This window comes from Onychomys torridus, chromosome 17, assembly GCF_903995425.1.
Source record: "Onychomys torridus chromosome 17, mOncTor1.1, whole genome shotgun sequence".
NCBI lineage: Eukaryota > Metazoa > Chordata > Mammalia > Rodentia > Cricetidae > Onychomys > Onychomys torridus.
In genome coordinates, this window is record NC_050459.1 from 37,540,786 (window position 1) to 37,557,253 (window position 16,468).

Consider the following 16,468-nt stretch of genomic DNA (forward strand, 5'->3'; position numbering starts at 1 on the left):
ATAAGTACAGGGATGCATTTGTGGTGTGTTTACATTTACCTAAAAGGGGCCTAATACCGGTATAACTGGGAAGTAGGGAGATGCATGTAAATATACATATTAATAAGTATTAATATTACAAATATGTATATAACTAATGAGTATATATCTAGTAGAAATGGGTCATAATGTGTTAATCTTAATACCACCTATTCATATATATATATATATATATATATATATATATATATATATGTATAGTGCATTATGTATATGCAAATATACATGTGACTAGTCCTAAAAAGAAAAGAAAGCAAAGTGAAAAATGAATGTAAGAATGCTAGAAGAAAGGAGAAGAGTAGGAGATGAAAGAGGAGAGAGATAAAGGTAATAATTAAGAATCAAATATATTTTTAAAAGAGAAAAATTTTCACTTTTTTAATTTACAATTATATGTTTTCCTTTGCCTATTAAATAGTTCTGTGTGTCCTTTCCATGCCTGCTGGGTTGTCTCCTACATAATTCTAAAGATTTGCATATCTGAAACATTACTATTTTCTTTACAAATATGTATGAGATCATATGAAAAAAACAAGATTGAAGATATGAATGTTTTAATGAGGCAGGCCCAGCTGCCAGCCCTGGGCTTCAGGTCCTGGGGTAGGCTGAAGGATGTGGGCACAGCTTCTCACAGCCTTCCTCCCATCTGCTCTGGAGATCCCAAAGAGGGGTTCAGTAGGGTGGGATCTCACTTTCCTCAGAACTGGCTCTGGCCACAACACCAGTGCTTCCCAAGCAGAGAGAGGTAAAAATTCATGAAGTCTTTATTTCTAACAGCTAGAATGGAGGAAAACAGATGTAAAGATTGACTCTGCAACACTTCCTTCCAAGAAGAGAATTTACAGTGCGTGGATAATCTTTCCTCATTATATGAAATTTCCATTTGGACGCTGTAGGCAGATCATTCTGAAGTGCAACTTCCAAGGTTAGTCTGGGAAGTTAGCCACGTGGAAATAGAGATCTCATTCCCTACCAGTGTGTTATTATCTTAATATTGATTTTTAAATAAACCTTCCATTTGGTGAGTAGTGAAGACACAAATTTCTGAATCCTGTTGTCATTTTCCCAACCAACACTGAGGGAAAAATAAGTCCTTAATCTGTTTTTCATCATTGCCTTTATTAATTGAATTTTCTTCTTCGGTAGCCCAGGAGTGTTTTCCAACTAACAACTCTGGCATCAGTTTTTTCAGGGATTACAAATACGGAGTTTACGATAAAATATCTGTATAATATTGTATAAAGAGTTAAGGTTCTCATTTAAAGACGAGCCTCAAATTAATTTGTTTCCTAATGGTTTTATGTCTTTCATGGAGACATGCACCCAAAGGTTCTCTCAGGCATGGAGGCAGATATTAAATGTGGTATTTAATAAGGCGAATGGACACAGAGAAGGAGGTCTGTCAGTAATGCGTTGATGGGCTCTGCCCTTTTAAAAGTGAGTTAATGACTTTTGCTTCATGACCCATTTCTAATGGTAGCTTGGTCTTTTCAAAAGGGACACAATTGTCCTAGTTCAAAGACATTAAGCAGGCCTACCGTTGTGGCACATTCAAAGCAATCAGGTGAGGCTTAAATGGCAAACACCTCACAGAAAAAAGGCCACAAACTAGTTAAGTCATGAAATCATCTGCAGATAATAGATGTTGGAATGAGACTTGGCCAGAAAACATCCTAATCAAATTCAGTTTTAAAATGGTTGAAATATCTAGGCTTATAATCTCATAATAAAAAAATAAATAAATGAATAAAATAAAAGGGCAAACCATAGCCTAGAAAAATATAGGCTATGGATTATGAGTATGTGGTTTTTTTACTTCCTTTCTTTTTTATATTTCTTCTGATGTGAATGATGGTTTTATCATGACATTTTTATATAATATATTTTTATCACATTTTCCTCTATCCATACTCCTCTCAGAACATCCCTACTACCAAATTTTGTTTTCTTCTTTACTTTCCCCCTTTCTCTTTTTCTTTCTCAACAAAAACTCCCCCTCACTACACACTGTTAGTGGTTGCCTTTAGCACATTGTAGGTAGAGTGTTCCTGCCTGGCCCCCAGTCAGGACAAATATCTCTCACCGGCCAGTTCCACAAGCCGCTCAGATCCAACCAAGTAAACACACAGAGACTTACATTGCTTACAAACTGTATGGCTGTGGCAGGCTTCTTGCTATCTACTTCTATCTTAAATCAACCCATTTCTGTTAGTCTATAAGTTGCCACGTGGCTCGTGGCTTACCAGTACCTTACATCTCGATTGTCATGGCAGCAGCTGGCAGCATCTCTCCCACCCAGCCTTCCACTTCCCACAATTCTCCTCCTCCTTGTCCCACCTACCCTATCCTTCCTGCCTGGCTACTGGCCAATCAGCACTTTATTTATTTTAACCAATCAGAGCAACACATTTGACATACAGAACATCCCACAGCAGCATATGGTGTCCTGTTTAAAATGTGCAAAATTTTACCTCTGAAGTTAACATTTTACTTTGATTCATTCTGATTTATGTAAATTTTGTTTAATAACAAGGAAGAACTGTTTTTATTTCTCATGTATACCTTACCCTGTGTATTGCAGGCATTGAGTAAAATAAACAAAATAATAATTTACTCAATTCTTTGAAGTAATCTTTTGTAAAGTAGTGCTCCAAATTTTACACACAGCATGCAGATTTAAAAATCAAAATCCTGGGGTATCTCGTGTTACTGATGAAGTAGATGTGAATTATTTCATTTTAAGAATCCATCAATTATAAGAGAGCTAACAAATTAGACTTACCCACTTAGTGTTTTACTTATTGCACTGGTACCATGTGGGGTTTCACAGATAAGTATAGAATTTTTCAAATAGGTTGGAATCTTCAATTGCAAGGACCAATGCTTGTGCATACACTAGTGAATAATTACAAGTTACAATTATACCAAAGTATGACTGTTCATCGTGAAGGGTTTACAAAGAGAAGACATTTTTCAAAGGTGAGTGTCCTTCAAGGATGATTCTATATGGGAAGTACATTTGTGTGCTTGGAAATGTCATTTATTCCTCATATCTTACACTTTTTGTTGTTGTTATTGTTTTTTGTTTTTTGAGACAGGGTTTCCCTGTGTAGCTTTGTGCCTTTCCTGGAACTCACTCTGTAGCCCAGGCTGGCCTCACACTCAAGAGATCTGCCTGCCTCTGCCTCCTGAGTGCTGGGATTAAAGGCGTGCGCCACCACCACCGCCCAGCTACTCTTGTTCTGAGAGTACACATTCACAGCCATCTCAGGTTGTATGACAGGTCTTTCCCATATGTTGTTTGTATATAAAGGTGCCGAGAATGGCTGTATTAGGTCAGATATTCCCTACATTACATAGTACTATGCAGGCATGGAATATTGTTGAAAGAAATCTCCTGATGTGTTTGATAAATCTCAAATGATGCCTGGTATGCCTTTTTTTGTAAGTTTACCAGTGTATATGTTGATCTTTAATTGCCATTTTAAAATACAATGGTTTGTTTTTAAAGCCACAGACAGTGTAGTGAATAGAATTAAAGTGAAAACTTTTTAATTTTCTCTTTGCAAAACACAATTTCCTACTTATCTAACAGTGGAACAAGCCAGGGCCTGTTTGCTATAGCTACATCCTGATGTATACTCTAACAGTGGGTATCTTAGAAATTTGCATTCTCCCTCCAAACACACTATTTTGGGGGCATGTTTTCCAGAATGAAAAATTATGGAATGTGTAAAATTAAAAAAAAAAAAAACAGATCTAGTAGATAGCTAATGTCAGAACTCAGCACATTTGGGGAACTAGCTCACTCACAAAAAGAAACTTTAGATATTTGAAGTGGTTAGGTCTGGAAATGATAGTAAAGTCCTAGGTTGGGGAACTAGCTCACTCACAAAAAGAAACTTTAGATATTTGAAGTGGTTAGGTCTGGAAATGATAGTAAAGTCCTAGGTAGGAGAGATTATAGCCAGGCAGGTCTTTTATAATATTTCCTTTGGAGATAAGAATGTTAATGAGGTCAGAGAATACTCCAGTAATAGCATAATAAGTCATGCAGGTACTGCAGGGAAGAAAAAAATGAAAAGGAGTTTAGCAAAGGAAATAAGATTTTAACCTTTGGGTTGGAAGAGACAGCATCCTTACTCACACTGAGGTTGCTTGCTTTAGCCTAAATGGCAAGACCAATACATTTGAATGTGCTTTTATATCCCATTTGTACTGATATTAAATTACCACATTTTTAAATTTCAACAATCACATATAAATATATGCTCTGGGTCACTTTGGTACAAAAGGTCTTGGAAAATTTATGGCATGCACTGAGAGGAAAGGAAAACTCCTGTTTTGACTTTTAGCATCTACAGCTCTAAAGCAGAGCCCTTTGGTACAGAAGCACTTCTTCAGTGCCATTTACAGCTCTTTTTGTGGGGATTATAAGAGCAGGATGTCACAATGTGTGGAATCCACTAAGTCATCAATGAGTCTAAGCAAGAATTTTATTTGTCATTTTTAAGGCCTATCTGGAAGATTATTTGAAGATATCTGTCTATAATTTGGATCAGAAATTTCACATTGCATTTCAATGATCTAATTCTTTTTTATTTACCAACACACATTTTAGACATGAATCATAAATTCAAGAGGTGGAAATATTTTTATAAGTGATTAGTATGGTATCTCACACAAAGTAGTCAGCCCTAAAAACATATACATACAAGTAACATACAGACCGAGCAAGTCATATTTATATATTTAGGAATATGTATGCATATAATTATAAAAATGTTAATATATATATACATACAATTAGGAATGTAAATGTTCTTAAACACATGTATATGTAACAACTATTAAAGAAAAGGAGGCCATGATTATGAGAGAGAGCAATGGGGGCATATGGGAGGGATTCAAGACAGAAAAGAAAGGGTGATAAACGATATGATCATGTTACAATTTCAAAAATTATAAAAATGGCATATGAATCAGGAGGCACTAACATTTTAGAGAAGAAGCTGAACAAAACCCCAGCATAGCCTGGTAAGCTGGCAAAGATGGGGCCTGAGTTTTCCAATAAACAGACCAACGTATTATTACATTGGCATCTTGTAACTCAGATTCTCCTTTCATATTAAAAGACAAGGAATGAATGAAATCTAAATAGTCTTTCATCTTAAACACGATTGTGTCAAGAAAATGAAAGGGAAGATACATCAGAGTGAGGCAGGAGGATGCTTGAAAACTACCTAGCAAACATTCTTTATCCACACAAAGAACGCTATAGTTTGAATACAAAATGTAGCCCCCAGGTTTGTATGTCTTAATCTTTGGTTCCAGATGTTGGCAGTGTATGGAGGTTGTGGAATCTTTGGAAGCAAGAACTAGCTGGAAGTGGACAATAATGGGGCAGGCTCAGTGGGTCATAACCAGGAACTTTAGAATTATAGCCAGGCCCCTTCCTTCCTTCCTTCCTTCCTTCCTTCCTTCCTTCCTTCCTTCCTTCCTTTCTTTCTTTCTTTCTTTCTTTCTTTCTTTTTTTTTCTTTTTTTTTGAGACAGGGTTTATCTGTAGCTTTGGAGCCTGTCCTGGACTAGCTCTGTAGACCAGTCTGGCCTCGAACTCATAGAGATCCACCTGCTTCTGCTTCCTAAGTGCTGGGATCACAGGTGTGCACCACCACCGCCCAGCTATCCAGGCCCATTTCTATCCTAGCTCTACCTGACAGTCACACAGAATGCTAGGAAGCTGTGCCACACAAGGCTGCTGTTACAGACAGGAGCTTCTCCCACCACCTTGCCTTCCTCATCATGAAACTGTGAGCCAAGATTGTCAATATAGTGCTTCTTGTCAGGTATGGTCACAGGAATGAGAATAATCACTAATACAAGTACTGATACATACTGAATATGATACAATCAGTCATACACAGAAGCCTTATGCTAAGTGCAATACACCAGAGGCGGAATGCCACATAGTGTATAATTCCATTTATATGAAAAGTTCAGAGCAGACAAATCAATAGAACCACATTATGGAATAGCAGCTTTCTGCGGCGGCATGGACTGGACTGGGAGAATTAGGATCCTGTGACAGATGGATGGGTTTTTCCCTTTGTCTCAAAGAAAATATTATAAACTTTTATTAATAGATGCACAACCTCACATAGTAAAACCCAACGAGTTATATACCCTTAAAAGTATGAATTGTGTGACATGTCATACGTCAATAAAGCTATTTAAAAACATCAAGGAGCTTTAAATGTGCCAGGAGACAGACACTGGAAGGATCTCAATGCCTCTTTCTTACTCAGGCAGTGGTGCCTGGTTAACTATTCGATTATTCTTATTAATGAAACTAGCCATGGACACAAGAAATAAAAGACAGATGTGTTTCGACTGATACATTCCTGATGCCAACCAACTTCTCGCTAAGCCTTTCCCAATTGGCAGTGTGGTCATTTTCACAGTGCCGTCTGTGTCTGGCATCTCTTGAAGTCTAGCGTATGCCCTCGCCTTGCCTTCAGCTTCTCGCTTTGCATCAGGTGGACTGTCAGTTCCACCGCTGTCTCAGCCATGCTCGCTGATCTAGAGAAAAGACAGTTCGCAGCTAGGCAAGAGCAGTTCCTGTCTTTGCAAGGCGTGTTTCCCATCTAGTTTCCTATTTACTTTTCCTTGAAAGGGATGAGAGGAGATATTGTTACACCACATTACAAAAAAAAAAGGGAAATGAAGACCTGAGACGTGAACTTGCTTTCCTTAAACCACGGTCGCTGTCAGTTGAAAAGTTGTCATTCAGGGTCTGATATCAAAAGCCACGCTATTTCTTTCATAGCATCCCAACTCCTTCACTAGGATGAGACCTGCCTTTTTGACTGACTGCCCTGGGCTTCTAAAATGGAGTTCTTCTATAAGACCTCACAATAGAAGTAGTCAGAAAGCCTGCAAAAAAGCTGGAAAAAAACTACATAATATAGGAGATGCTTGAAAGAACTTTAGTTTTACAGAAGGTTCAGGCAACTGTCTTCAGGTAATCATGGTGATCACCTATGATTTAAAATGTGATACTATTTCAGAAATCATAGACAATTACTGTACTGAGTACAAATGAAAGAGCCTAAGTTAAGTTTTAATTCTTCCGTTGACCACTCCAGTAAGTTACAAAATCTGAAGGAATGTCAATTTCCTCCAAATTAAAACGTGCATTTAGAAATCATCGCTCACTAATTCAGTCATTAATTTATTGATCAAAGGCATGTCCATATGATCCTTTAGGTACTATATGAACATGCATGGTTAGATTAGCCTCTGTTTTCAACCTTTCATTCACATAACACTGGCGTTTGACACAGGAGTTGGATCACACTCAGAAAAGGAGAGCAGTTTTATCAAATGATGTCATCACAATTAGCTAGTCAATGGGCATAATAATCAAATAGGCCACTTCCTATTTCTCATCATTCACAAAAATTCATTCCAACTAGATTAAAAATCCAAATGTAGCATCTGAAACTGTGGGAATACTGGAAGAGAACACAAAGTGTAGCTGAAGTTTTTTGCTCTGCTCACCTGGCATCAAACTCCCACAGCCACTTATAAAATTCCTGTGTCCCACCTGATCCTGTAACTGCTCAGACCCAAGTCAACATACAGAGGCTTCTATTAATTAAGACTGCTTGGCCATTATCTCAGGCCTATCACTGGCTAGCTCCTACACTTAAACTCAGCCCATTTCTGTTAATCTATAAATCGCCACATTTTCCATGGGTTTACCTGTATGCCATTATATGCTTCTCCCTAGAGGGTGGGCTGACATTTCCTGACTCAGTCTTTCTCTTCCCAGAATTCTCCTTGTTTGCTTATCCTGCCTATACTTCCTGACTGGCTACTGGCCAGTTACCATTTTATTAAACCGGTGTACAAAAGCATTATCCCACAACAAGGGACCTGCTCAGGACATTGGAAAAGATGGTTTTCCTTTAGTGGTGCTGGGAATGAAACCTAGGGTCTCCTGCAGTCTAAATAAGTACTTTACCCCTGAGCTGCATTCCCAGTGTAGTGTGTTGCTCATCTTGTTTTTCTGACCAAAATACCTGATGACCAGAGTAGGAGAGTTTATTTTGGCTCATAGTTCAACAGGACACACCAAGGAAGGCATGGTCACAGGAACATGCAATAACTGGTCACTTTTCTTCAGCAGAAAGGAAGCCTGAATTAAAATGATCTCTAGAGGCCTGTCTTTTCTCTTCCTCCATTCCCTGTGAACTCCACAGAACCTCATGGTAGATCCAGATTTCCTCTCTCCAGTGGACCCTTTTAGCCCTTTTCATTCTAGTCTATCCCCATTCCCTTTTGTCAGCTCCCAATACCTACAAACAAATTTGACCCAGGACCCCCAAAAGCTACACCTGGCAGGGCCTCAGGAGCACTCTCTACTACGAGACCTACAGCCACCACATGGACCTAAGATCCAGAGAGGGCAATGGAAACCAAGGAACATAAAACACACCCCAAAACAAGAAGACCAGATATCAACACCTAGAATTGCACTCATCCCAAACCCAAATGCCTAGAAGTCAGTGTAAAAACAGAATCAGTAACAGCCAGGACAATATGTTTTCACTAGAGCCCAGCAACCTTTCTACCATAGGCCCTGATAAATGCAATATAGGTGAAACATTGTCCAGATAAGAACTTCAAATTGTCTACTATGAATTTGCTCAAGGAACTTTAAGAGGACATGAATAAATCCATCAGTGAAGTCTGTGAAAACACAAACAGTGGACGAAATGAAGAAAATAGCTCAAGACGTGAAAGTAGGAACGGAATCAATTAAAGAAGACCCAAACTGAAGGAAAACTGGAAGTGAAAAACTTAGGAACTTAAATAGGAAGCACAAAGGCAAGACTTACCAACAAGTTACAAGAGAAAGGAGAGAGAATTATAGCCACTTAAAACATGACAGAAGAAATGGATACCTCAGTGAAATAAAATGTTGAATCTAAATAAATCAGGCATAAAATACCTTGGTAATCTGGGACAATGTGAAGAGACGAAATCTACAAATGGTAGGAATAGAGGAAGGAGAAGAAACCCTAGGCCAAAAGCACAGAAAATATTTTCAACAAAATCATAGAAGAAAATATCTCTAGCCTCAAGAACGAGGTACAAGAAACATATAGAACACCAAATTGAGTGAACTAGAAAAGAAATTACTCACATCACATAATGCTCAAAATACTAAATGTACAGAACAAAGAATGTATATTAAAAGCTGAAAGGGAAAAAGACCAAGTAAAATGTAAAGGCAGACCAATTAGAATAACAACTGCCGTCTCAATGAAGACTCTAAAAGCTACAAGGCCCTGGACAGATGTTTTAAAGAGTCTAAGAGACCATGGACGTTAGATGGAAAATGTCAACCTGAAAGGTTAACCATAGGCACAAAAACAGAAGGAATAAGTAATTTGAGGCCATCAAATCATAATGAGTATACACCAAACACCAAGGCACCCAAGTTCATAAAAGAAACAGTACTGCTTCTAAAATAAAATATTGACCCTCACATGCTGAAAGTGGGTGACTTCAGCACTTCACTGCCTCCAATAGGCAGGCCCTTCCAACAAACAATAAACAGAAAGATGGTATAGCTACATGACATCATAAACCAAATACATTTAACAGATATTTACATGACATTTCACCCAAACTCAAAAGAATATAATGCTTTCTCCACAGTTCATGGAACTTTCTTTGAAATCGACCACATTCTGGGACACAAAGCAAGTCTCAACAGATACAGGAGAGTCGAGAACACACATCTTGCCTTCTAGATGACCACCATGGATTAAAGCTGGAGATCAACAACAACAGAAACAAATAGTAAGTTTGTATACTCATAGAAACTGAACAATTCACTACTGAATAAAAACAAAGCAGAAATTAGTAATGAAATTCAAAACATTTTAGAATTTAAATAAAATGAAAATGAATATAGTCAGATCTAGGGGACATAGTGAAGGCAGCTATGAGTCAGACTCAGAGCCCTAAGTGCTTACATTTAAAAAACATGGAGAGATGTCACATTAGTAACTTAACAGCATACCTGAAAGCACTAAAACAAACAGAAGAAATAACATCTAAAAGGAGGAAACGGAAATATCAAATTCACAGCTGAAAAAATATAGACAAAAAAATCAATACAAAGAATCAATGAAACAAAAATCAATAATAACCATAAACTGTTAGACAAACTAAAAGGCAGAGGGAGAAGACCAATTTAACAAAATTAGAGAAAAATGGGGCACATAACAGCAGACATTGAGGAAATAGAGAGTCATAAGGGCATACTTTAAATTCTATACTCCATCAAATTGGAAAATACAAGAAATGGATAATTTTCTTGTTATATATCACTTATCAAAGTTAAATTAAGGTCAAATAAGAAATATAAGTCTATATAAGCAATAAAGAGGCCTATAATCCCTAATGATATAAAAGCAGCAATTAAAATCCCAATCAAAAAAAGAAATCTCAGGACCTTATAAATTTAGTGCAGAATTTTACCAAAAAATTGAGAGAAGAATTAAAACCAATAATCCTCAAAATATTCCACAAAATAGAAACAGAAGGCACATTGTCCAATTCTTTTTATGAGGCCACAGTTATTCTGATACTTATAGCACATAAAGACCTAATACACAGAGAGAATTACAGATAAATTTCCCTATTAAAAATAGATGCAAAACTTTTCAATGAAATATTTATCAACCAAATACAAGAATATATAAAAAAGATCATCCACCATGATGAAGAAGGCTTCATTCCAGAGATGCAGAGATGGTTCAACACACATCAATTGATAAAAGTAATCTAACATATAAGCAGACAGAAAAGAAAGAAACCTCATGATCATCTTATTAGGTGCAGAAAAGGCCTTTGACAAAACCTAATGCCCTTTCATGATGGAAGTCCTGGAGAGACTATACATACAAGAGTCATACCTCAACATGATCAAAGTGACTTACCACAAGCCCACAGCCAATATCAACATAACTGAAAAGGAACTCAGAGTATTTCCACTAAAGTCAAGAGGAAGATAAGGTCATCAATGCTATCCATACTTATTCAATATAGTACTTGAAGACTTAGAGCAATGAGACAACTAAGGAGATCAAGAGGATACAAATAGGAAGGAAAGAAGTCAAAGTATCTTTATTTGTAGACGATATGATTGTATACATAAGTGATCCTAAAAATCCCACCATGAATCTCCTACAGCCAGTAAACACTTTCAACAAAGTAGTAGGATGCAAAATTAATAAAACTCAGTAGCTTTCCTCTATGCAAATGGCAAATAATCTGAGAAAGAAGTCAGGGAAACAATACCATTCACAATGACCTGGAAAAGAGTAAACTATCTTGGAGTAACTAACCCAGAAGGTAAAAGACATTTAATAAAAACTCTAAGACATTGAAGAAAGAAACTGATGGCCATTCTACTAAAAGCCATCCCAGAATCAATGTGATCTCCATCAGAATTCCAACGCAATTCTTTACAGAACTTGAGTTTCTTAGGATAACACAAAAAGCAAATAAGCTAGAACAATCGTGAGTGATAAAGGAACTGCTGGAAGAATCACTATCGTTGACATGAGACTTTCACTACAGAGGTAGAGTAATAAAAACAGAATGGTACTACCATGAAAACATACACATTGATCAATGGAAATCAGTGGAATCAAATTGAAGATCCAGACATAAATTCATCTGTTTGTCCACCCGATTTTTGATAAAGAAGTCAGAAATACACACTGGAAAAAAGACAGTGCCTTCAACAAATGGTGTTCATCAAAATGGATGTCTGCATGTAGAAGAATGAAACTAGATCTCTATTTATCTCCCCGCCCCCCATAAAAGAGAAAACAGGAATAGTCTCAAATCACTGACACAGGAAAAGGCTTGTGAACAGAACACTGATAACTCAGGTGCCAAGAATAAAAATTAATTACTGAGACCTGATGAGGCTGAAAAGCTTCTGTATGGCAAAGAACACCATCATTTGGATAAAGCAGCATGGTACAGAATAGAAAACAGATTTTTGCCCACTATACAAGTAATAGGGGGTTAATGTCTAAAATATATAAGGAACTCAAAACTGGTCATCAATAAAACAAAGAACCAAATTAATAAAGGGGTACAGATCTAAATAAAGAATTCTCAAAAGATGAAAACACAAATGGATTAGAAGCACTTACAGAAATGTTTAACAACCTTAGTCATCAGGGCAATGTAAATCAAAACCACTTTGAGATTTTATCTTATTACAGTCAGAATGGCCATGATTAATCAAAAAAATGATAGCTAATGCTGGTGAGGATATAGAGTTAGGGGAACACTCACCCACTGCTGGTGAGAGTACAGGGAATATAGAGCAGATACCTAAAACTAAGTGCTATTTGAGGGATTGTACAGAAACCTAATACAGTAAATCCTAAAATATATACATATATGAAGTTGATCTAAATGGAGTCCCAAAATAACAGAGGAAGGAAAGTGTCGAGTGGATGTGTCTTGTCATCAAATGAAGCCTCCAGTTCCTAGTAATTGCTAACACTTAAGTGTGTTGTTGGCCAAAAAGGCACTATGGCAACCCCAAAACAATCCAAGCTATTGCCAAGGCTATTGGTTGCTCTCCACATACTGACAGTAGCCTCTGGTGCTGAAGATAACATCTACAGAAAACCACAAACATGAAAAAGTTGAGCTGGTTACTACCGAAAGCTTTCAGTGTTCATGGTACTCAAAGGTCCCCTGTATGGTATAAAATGAGAAAGGTAAGCACCAACCCAGTAACAAACACTTTGCTATAGAGAACACACTAGTGTAATAGTTACACAAAGCTTGTTAAACTAACTGTGGTAGTTTGAATAGCAATGGCTCCCATAGGCTCATAGATTTGAATGCTTGGTCACCAGGGAGTTTCCCTGATACGAGGTATGACCTTGTTGGAGTAGGTGTGACCTTGTTGGGGTAGGTGTGGCCTTGTTGGGGTGGGTGTGGCCTTGTTGGAGTGGTTGTGACCTTGTTGGAGTGGGTGTGGCCTTGTTGGAGTGGGTGTGGCCTTGTTGGAGTGGGTGTGGCCTTGTTGGAGTGGGTGTGGCCTTGTTGGAGGAAATTTGTCACTGAGGGGTGGGCTTTGGAGTTTCAAACAACCAAACCAGGCCCACGGTTTCCCTCTCTTCTTGCTGCGTACTGTTCTGGATGTTGAACTCTCAGCTACCCTTCGAACACCATGTCTGTCTGCATGCCACCATGTTTCCCACCATGAAAATGACAATAAGGGACTAATCCTCTGGAAGTGTAAGACAGTCCCAATTAAATATTTTCCTTTATGAGAGTTACTGTGGTCATGGTGTCTCTTCATAGCAATAGAATACTAAGACACTAACCAACCAATATGTAATTGGATTTATGGCCTACTCCTTGAGATGAAACCTGTCCCAATACTGCTGGGGGGGGGGAGGGCTAAGAACCTGAGACTAGATAGGACAAGGATCTAGGGAAACACCAAATATCACTGTTATGATAAAGGAGTGTAACAAGTAAAATATATATATATATCAATGTCTCACTCAGCCATCATCAGAGAAGCTTCTTCTGTGGTGGGTATTGTGTTCCCTGAAATATTGTGTGTAGAAATAAACATATCTGGGGTCAGAGAACAGACAGCCACTAGAACAAAGCCAAAAATGGTGGCTAGAAAATAGGAAGAGTAAGCCATAGCAGAAATTGGGCGGTGGTGGTACACGCCTTTAATCCCAGCACTTGGGAGGCAGAGATAGCTGGATCTCTGAGTTCAAGGCCACTTTAGAAACAGCTAAGCATGGTGACCCATGCCTTTAATAATCCCAGGGAGTGGGGGCAGAAAGAAAAAGGTATATAAGGCGTGAGGACCAGGAACTAGGGAGAAAAAAGCATGTAGTGAGTAAAGCATTCGGTTGGTTAAGCGTTCAGGCTTTGGAGCAACACAGTTCAGCTGAGAGCCATAGGGATGAGGACTCAGAAGCTTCCAGCCTGAGGAAAAAGGATCACCTGAGGAACTAGCAAGGTGAGGTAGCTGTGGCTTGTTCTGCTTCTCTGATCTTCCAGCATTCACCCCAATAATCTGCCTCAGGTTTGATTTCATTAACAAGACCTTTTAAGTTTCCTGTTACATTCTTCCTTCATGTAGGAGATGGGAACTTCTACAGAGACTCACAACTAGAAAATATACAGAGAGTGAGAGACTTTGGAGCACTTAGCCTTAAGCAGGGTGTCTCTATCAAATCCCTCCCCCAAAGGAGGGAAGATTGTAAGAGCCAGAGGACACAGAGGACAGGAATCAAGGCCTTCTAATCACACCTGGACCTACGCACATGTAAACTCACAGAAACTGCAGAAGGATGCACAAGACTTACACAGATGTAGCCCTGATGGGGAATTAGACACAAGCTGACATTCCTAACCCAAAGTTATGTCCAGTTGATAACTGCTTACAAATGAAAATTTCGTTTACTCCAATACAATCTCACTAGGAATACAAACCACTCCCAAGGTCTATGCCCAGCAGCAGATAGCCAACAGAACATGAACTCAATGGCATTTTGGAGAGTTTTGTCTCATCATGATTTTTTTTCCCCTGACATGTCCTTTGTGTATATATTATGGTTTCTTGTTTTGAGTTTTTATGGGATTTCTGTGGGTGTGTCTCTGCATTTGTATGTGTTTCTTGAGCTTTATCTTTGCCTCATTTTCTTCTGTTTAATTTTACTTTATTTTTTTTTAAGATACCTGTCTGTATCCTAGTGAGAGAGAGAAATAAAGGGTGTGAATTTGGGTTGGTGGGAAGTGGGGAGGATCCAGGAGGAGTTAGGAGAGAGGAAACCATAATCAAAATATAGCTCATTACAAAAATCTATTTTCAATGAATAATAACAATAATAATAAGAAGTTTCTTTGTGTTATTGCACAGTTATCTAGGCAAATATAGGCGTTGATGATGTGTATCCTATTTCCAAAATAGGGTAGATAAAGGCATGTTGGATGGTTTTATAACAAAAATGTCAATACTTGGGAAAATAGTTATCCTCAGACAAGTACCACTATTTCACTACAATACAGCATAAACACATATCAATGTTTCATGAGCTCATAAATATATAAAATTTTTGTGATGATGAAATACTGAAAATATTTAAAACAACATACTAACAACATCTGTGAGGTAAAGTAAACACAGAATTAAAATGTGACCGGCAAGTTACCTTAGAGGTTGGTGACATTTACACAGGACCTGACCTGATCCCTGGAAAACACATAGTAGATAGAGAAGTCAGACTTTTGTCCTCTGACTGAAACATGTGTGCAATGACACACATTTCCACTAACTACCAGCCCACATACTAAGTAAATATATATGAAAATAAGCAAAAGTGAAAGTTATGAGAAAGTAGTTTTAAATGATGGGAAAGATGTCAGGTTTAGCTGGAAAAAAAAAGTGGAAAGATTTTCAGATTTTGTGGAAAGTGCTAAAAGCTTATCTGGTTAGACTAAGAGATACAGATGTGCATTGCAAACTTTAGAACAACTGATTTTTAAAAATGAGTTATAGCTAACGGGGCCTAATAAAAAATGAATCCTCTATGACTCCACAAGTGTGACCTCAACAAAACGTCATCCTATTTGTCAACATATATTGCCAATATATATTTGTATACTTTCATGTTTTAAATTCCAATTGGAAAAATGAAATTAGAAAAAATTCTGGTAAATATTGGTGCAATTTCAGCATAGTTTGGTACCTACCTCCTTAAGATCTTTGGACTAAATCAGCTACTCTGTGACCTGCTTCCTCCATAGTGAGTGTGTGTGTGTGTGTGTGTGTGTGTGTGTGTGTGTGTATGTGTATGTGTGTGGTGTGTGTGTGTGTGTGTGTGTGTGTGTGTTCATGTGTGTAGCCTATAATATCCTAGTCACTTGATTGTTCCAATTTTATTCACAGAACTATTTCTTCACTCGTGACCTTGGGTTTTCAATAGTCCTTGCTTCAAACTAAGTTGTCAACACTAGATGCATTAGGTTTTTTGATATCTTTGGTGTTTCCATGGCATGCAAGGACCATATTTAGATGGCTTTGGTTGGATGGGTTTATGAATTTCAGGTTTCAGTGTAATGCACAGTGGAACTTTTGGCTCCCATCATGTTCATGGTCCAAGGATTAGAGAGATGCTATGTTTTTGAAAAGAGCTTAGTCAGTCAGTCAGTGGTGCTTCTCTTCTACTTTTGGTAAGCATCAGTCAGCCTTCTAGTACCTCTTCAGAAGGCTAATTGCTCATTGGCATCTTAAAACAACAAACTTCATGCCACCTGCCAACTTTATCCAAAACTTTGATTAA